Below are 7586 nucleotides of genomic sequence, written 5' to 3'. Positions count from 1 at the left end.
CTCGTGGAAAACGTTTTACCCAAAGAAAGGGGGTAGACTATGAAGAAACCTTTTCTCCTGTTGCCACGATAAAATCGATGATAATAATTTTAACCATTGCTGCTTTTATGATTATGAAATCTGACAAATGGATGTCAAGACCGCCTTTTTTAATGGTCATCTGACGAAAGTATTTTCATGTCTCAACCAGAAGGGTTTATACAACAAGGTTAAGAGAAAAATATTTGCAAGCTTAATAGATCCATTTATGTATTAAAACAAGCATCTAGATCTTAGAATATAAGGTTTGACATTGCGATCAAATCTTATGGCTTTGAATAGAATGTTGACGAACCTCGTGTTTACAAGAAGATAGTCAACAAGACTGTAGCTTTCTTAGTTCTTTATGTTGATGATATCCTGCTCATTGGGAATGAGACAGGATTCCTTGCTGACGTAAAGAGATGGCTAGCATCACAATTTCAAATGAAATATTTGGGAGATGCACAATATGTTCTTGGAATCCAACTTGTTCGAAATCATAAGAACAAAACGGTAGTACTATCTCAAGCATCTTATATTGACAAGATGTTGTCAAGATATAACAAGCAAAATTCCAAAAATTGTATACTACCTTTTAGAACAGAATCCATTTGTCTAAGGAACAATGTCCTAAGACACCTCAAGAAGTTGAGGAAATGAAAATAATTCCTTATGCATCAGCAGTAGGGTGCTTGATGTACGTTATGTTATGTACACGTCCCGACATATGCTTTGCAGTTAGAATTGTCAGTAGGTTTCAGTCCAACCTTAAACATAACCATTGGAATATTGTTAAGAACATCCTCAAGTATCTTTAGAGAATGAGGGACTATATGCTTGTATATGGACCTAAAGATTTGATCCTCACAAGATACATTTATTCTGCTTTTCAGACTGGTGTAGATTCTAGGAAATCTACTTAAGGATCAGTATTCACACTTAACAGAGCAGCAATAGTGTGGAGAAGCATCAAACAAAGTTGTATTGCTGATTCCAAGATGGAGGTTAAATATGCATCTGTTGATCACCCTGTATTGTGATAAAAGTGGAGCAGTTGCAAACTCAAAGGAACCGAAGAGCCACAAATGTGGGAAACACATCGAGAGAAAGTGCCATCTCATCCAGAAGATAGTACACGGAGGAGATGTGATTGTCATGCAGATAGCCTCTAAAGATAATCTTACCGATACATTTACAAAGACCCTCTTGGCTAAAGTGTTCGAGGGTCACCTGATCGGACTAGAACTACGAGTTTCATAAATTAGGGCAAGTGGGAGAATGAAAAGGCTATTTAAATGCCCTAGTTTATTGTATTTTCTCTATTCTCAACATTATATATTTGTATATATTAGTAACCCATTGGATTTTTAGTCCAAGTGGGAGCTTGTTGGAAATGTCCTAAACTTGGTATTCGTAAATCATGGAAACATATTCTATTTATCAATAAAAGTATTGTTGAAGTTTGTATTCAATAAAAATGTTATTGAAATTGCATCATGTAAATCCAATAAATAAATCCATGGCTATTGCATGAACACTGTAATTTTATGTAGAGACATAAAAGAGGATCAAGTCATAATATATATCCAAAAAGGTCTATAAGTATATGGATGAGATTGGGTATCTCGTCTTGGTGACACTATGGATGCAACCTACTTCGTATAATGATACAAACGACGAGATCTTAAAATTGTTCATGTGAAGATATGTGAGTAGGGGCATCCTATGCAAAAGAGTTTTGCATAAAACAGGACCACGAAATAATCACTTTTTCTTTATAACGAGTAGCGATCGTTTACTGTTAAAATTGACTATTTCAATTCGATGACCTAGGGTAACTCGATCTTAATCCTGGGCTAACTATGAACTCCTGTTTATTCGAGATTATCCTTTGATCTGCATAGGTGAGAGTAGTTCAATAGCACTGCTCAACAAGCATCCCATTTTGAGGGTAAGACTGGATAGATAGCTGGGGACATAATCCTGCAAGATGAAATTCATTCCTATCTGTTTTAGGGTTAGCAGATAGGTTGTTCTCTTAAGTGCTGCTACCTGGTCTTGAACAAAGGGGCCCCGCCCTCTTATGGCTGAGAGAGACATGGTTTGTTAGTTGGACTATAAACCAATTGTTCAACAAATGATCAGTCGGAGCTTAAGGAACAAGATGTATTTACAGGGGTAAAATGGTTTTTTTGACCCAACTGTAAATATGGACGACCTGTGAAGGATCGACTTATTGTTTATGGTTAAATCAAGTGGACAGAAATATATCTACAGTGAGAAGAGTACAACCATCGAGCTATAGTGGTATGTCTTGGTGGTTAATGAATATTAATTGACTCGGGTTAAAGAATTTAACCGATTAATCTTAAATCATTGGAGCTCATGATCTGTAAGTCCATAAGGCCTCTCTATTAGCTCATGAAACATTAACACCTTGGATTAGAAAATTCAGAAAATTTGAAGTGTTCAAACTTCGAAATTAGGATTTTGAATTTGAAATGTTCAAATTCATTTTTTATGGTTTGCATAATTATATTCGATATAATTAAACGTTTTAAATTATTGAAATTAAATATAAATTGGAGAGCTTATAATATTTAAATATTGAATACATGAATATGATTCATGTTAACATTAGGTGTTCTTTTTAGTAATTTAATATTAGATATTAAATTATTGTTGTTTAATTAATTATTTTAAAAAAATATTATTCAAGTTTAATTCAATTTTTGATATTGAATTTATTATTTAAATTAACTTTGATTAATTTAAATAAAATTTGAATTTTATATTTGTGAGTGGAAAAATCCCACATTTGAGTTTTTAGTGGGTTTTTCCATTTGTTTGACACGTAGGCCACTCACATAGTGCTTATTTAGGTGTCACTAAGATGAATCAATGAGTGCTTGCATGTTTAAGCTTGTTAAATACTTCATAAATAAGATTTATAAAGTTCATGAAATTGAAAATGTTAGTCGTTCTTTTTCTGAATATTGCTTTTACTCTCAAAACTCTCAAACCCTTTCAATATCCTTCTCAATTGAGAGCTTCCACCACTCAATCCAAGGATGAGAATAGTAGAGAAGACACTCTTGGTAGTCTACTACTGTTTTAAAGGTCAATTTCGTGGAGTTGGGCAAGGACTTGAAGAGTTACTACAAAGGTATAGTTCTATATGAAACCCTCTTTACTGTAAGTTAGTTTGATGCATGCTTTTTAAACTTAAATTAAATGTAATTAGAGTGCTTATTGATTTTTTTTGCTTCCGTATTATGCATATTTAATCCATCAATATTGACTTTGGGCGTCATGGTAATTCATAGTTATGTTGCTAAAAAGATGATGTAGGATCTTATGTTTATAATCTTCTCACTGGGCGTGATGAATATATTAATGTGACTGTGATTATATTATGAGGTTTATTGGTTGACTGAAGCATGCCAAAATAGATGGTAATTGTTAACCTTTTTATCATGTGGTGTACTTTTTTTGACAAATATATGTTCCTCTAAGTTCATACCTATTATTGGTTTGTGTTCCTCTGGGTTCACACCTATGACTAATTTGTGCTCCTTTGGGTTCACATCTATGACTGATTTATGCTTCTTTGGGTTCATACCTATTACTAATTTGTGATCCTTCGCGATCACCATGATTGCTATGCTATAGGATGTACACTGATGCCTGGATAGGAAGGTTAACATGTTCACTTAGTGGACCTAGTAGTGGTTACTAACTGAGTATTATAATACTCACCATTTCTTATATGTTGTTTTTTAGGTAAGGGCAAGGGCAACTCGGTGAGTGACAAGAGGGATCCGTGACCATGCCATGTGGGACAAGAAAATTGCTTCCGCTCAATTTTTGTTTTCAAGCTATTTAAGTGTTTGATTTAGAACTCAATGATAGGTTGGAAATTTTATATGTCTGAATGATAATTTCCTTAACTATTTTTTTAGGGGGTCCCAAACAAATGTTTTATTTACTTTTTTATTTATTAATTTTATAAATTATCTTAAAATTGTTTTTTTTTTTTTGTGTTAATCAATTTTACCTCAATGGCCAAAATGCTTTGATTTTTTTTAAATGTGAAATTATGAAATAACGACCCTTATTAGAGATCTCGAAAAGTCAAGTTATTATAGTTGGTATCAAAGCCTAAGTTTTGGGTTCTATAGACTGACTTACATTGTAAGTCTAATATATATGTCCCTTATGGCCATTGATGAATCCTTTGTCCTCTCCAGATATGTCTTTTAATAAACTGTTCTAAATTATATGTGCATGACCTTGCCTGTTTTCTTTAAAGGTAACATTAGAATGTTTCCTTGACTAAGAATTGGAAGAGGTTGGTTATGAATGTTAAAAAATGCCGCCACATAGAGGTAGAGGAAGAGACGGTTGAGGAAGGACTGGTAGAAGAGGTGAACGACACCCACCCATTAAAGATATTGCTGAGAACGAAAAACAAACATCGGTACACTCACCCTTGATGCCTCTATCACCCAGGTTGATTTTGCTCCAATGACAGTTGAACTGGAAGAGATATTTAAGAGTATAGTGGAAGAGGTGTTAGCCCAGGGGGCATTGCCTTACGAGGTTTCTACTCCGCAATGTCCTATACCACAACAGAATTTGTAGGACCTGTTCACCAAAGCCAAGCATTTGAGGGATTTTAGGAAGTATAATCCTTGAACGTTTGATGGGTCATTAAAGGACCCTACCAAAGCAAAGTTGCAGTTATCTTCTATAGAGACGATCTTCCTAAAGAAACGTACACATGCACAACAAAGTAATTAAGGATCTTTAGTACTTTAATTAGGTTAATTTCATAAGAATAAGCGTGTATTTTAACATAAATTAAAGTGTTTAAGAGTACAACCTTCATAGCTTCAAATTCACCACCAATTCCGCTCCAATCTCCTCATGAACCAACTATGAACCACTATGAGAGCCTTCCCAAATATTCTCCAGCCTTAGAACGAGATAGTGAGATCTGGTGAGTGACTAAATTAGGAATTAATATAGAATAGGAATTGAGAGAGAATCGAGGACTTAAATTCTAAAATTCTTGTAGAATCTCTAAGTTGCCAAGAAGAAATTGTTTTTTCATCTAACTTGAAAATCATCAAAATGACCAAGAAGTTTAAATTTCACATATTCACTCAATTTATAGAGCAATTACATGCAATTCATAAAAAAAATTAGTTAACCACATTTTGACACTTCAAAATGCACTCAATTTTAGTGGGATTAGTGGTTTGTTATAGAATCAACATCTAGTAAATAGAATTACTCAATAATTTCCACTAAGTGATGTCAACTTTTGACCTTTGACTTTAGTCAAATTTCAATTAGATACTATTTTAATTCAAAATTAATTCAAAAAGAATTTTTGAATTTTCCAGTTAGTGTAGTCAACCTTTGACTTTTGAGTTTCAAAGCTTGAGGAAGTCAACATTTTGACTTTTAACCTACGTTGACTAATTCTATTTAATTTCAATAATTAATTTAAAATTAAATTAAATTAAATAAATAATTAAATAATTTAATTTAATATTAAAACCAACGCTAACCCCTCAATACGAATCCCTATTCATAGTCTTGATATTTAAATATCTCTAACTTTCTCTTTAACATTCAATTCCCAATTGAGCGATATGTCGTAAATATATCGCACATATTTGACACTTATTCCCTAATTCAAATTTGAACACTTCGAATTCATTTGTCACCATGTTCTAAAGTTTAGTCTGATATGAGCTAGTAGGGGGATCTCATGGACCTACAAATCATAGGTTCCAATGATCCGAGATTAACCGACTAAACTCTTTAACCCAATGAACCAACATTTGTTAACTATCGGGTCACTCCACTAATGCCCAGTAGTTGTATTCCCCTCACTATAGATATATTTCAATCCATACGATGTAACCATAATCAATAAGTCAATCCTTCATAGGTTGTTCGTGGGGGGCTTATTAAGCTGGTGCTGATGAGCCAACCCTCACCCATGAAACTCTAAGGATAATCCTGAATAAACAGGAGTTCATAGCTAGCTCAGATTTGAGGTTAAATTACCTAGGTCATCATTTTGAAATAGTCAGTCTTAAACAATAAACAACGTTATAATGTAAAAGTGACTTATTTCTTAGTCTAGTCTTATACAAACTATTTGCACAGGATGCCCCCAATCGCATGTCTCCACATGAACGATTCAAGATCACATTTTTTTATAGCAGTTTACAATAATTGTAACAACTACAAAGTGGGTCGCATCCAATAGTGTCCCCAAGATAAGGTACTCAGCCTTATCTGTATACTATACATCGTTTTGGCTATCTACTCGAACTTGATCCACTCTTATGTCTCTACATAAAGTCCAAGTACTCATATAATAGCCATGAATCTTAGTTTATTAGACTTAGGTTCTTTTTTAAATGAAATGAGAAATTCATACATTCAATAACAACTTTATTTAATAAACCTCAATAACATCTTTGTTGATAACAGAATAAGTTTATTGTTCACAAACCACGAGTTTAGATCATGAAACCCAACACTTTTGTTACATGAAGTGCCTGGATGATCAAAAGGTACAATGTGTTGTTTTCATGCTCATTAATAATGCTGCAATCTGGTGGCAGTCTGCTAAAAGAATGATAGATGCTGAAGCTGGATCGTAACATGGGAGCAGTTCAAGGAGCACTTCTACACAAAATATTTCTTTTCCAGCCTAAGGAATTCTAAGTAGCAAGAATTCCTAACCCTGAAGCAAGGCAATATGACTGTTAAAGAATATGACCAGGAATTTGACAGGTTGTCCCATTTTACTCTTGAATTGGTTGCCACAGAGGTTAAGAAGGCAGAAAGATTTGTCCAGGGCTTAAAGAGTGAGATACACGGATTCATATGAGCCTTTAAGTCGACCATTCATGCTCAGACACTTCGTTTGGCGAGAGATATGGACTCTTAGTCAGAGGGGGAGTGCTTAAAGCCACAAGGGTCGGGATGAAGGTTTGTGAAAACCTTAGATGAATGCGAGATTGTTCCCCTAGATGAAAACCCTAGATGAATGCGAGTTTCATCTTGTAGAGCTATGTCCCCAGCTATTTATCCGGTCTTATCACCAAAATGGAAGGCTTATTTAGCAGTGTTTTTGGGCTACTCTCACCCATGTAGATCAAAGGATAATCCCGAAGAAACAGAAGTTCATAGCTAGCTCAAGATTAAGATCAAGTTATCCTAAGTTACTTAAAATGAAATAGTAAGTTTTAACAGTAAACGATCGTTATAAAGAAAAGTGACTATTTTGTGATCTAGTCTATATGAAAACTCATTGCATAGGATGCCTCCACTCACATGTCTCTACATGAATGATCTGTGGATTACATCATTTATATTACCTACAAAATAGGCCGCATTCAATAGTGTTACCAAGATGAGATACCCAATTCCATCCATATACTTATTAGACCATTTAGGCTATATACTATTAACTTGATCCTGTTTATGTCACCACATAAAGTTAAAGTATTCACACTACAGCCATGGATATGTTT

Source organism: Benincasa hispida, chromosome 1, assembly GCF_027475165.1.
Source record: "Benincasa hispida cultivar pf3 chromosome 1, pf3_genome.v1.1, whole genome shotgun sequence".
Classification (NCBI taxonomy): domain Eukaryota; kingdom Viridiplantae; phylum Streptophyta; class Magnoliopsida; order Cucurbitales; family Cucurbitaceae; genus Benincasa; species Benincasa hispida.
The sequence above is the reverse complement of the archived record's forward strand: the minus strand, read 5'-3'. Positions refer to the sequence as shown.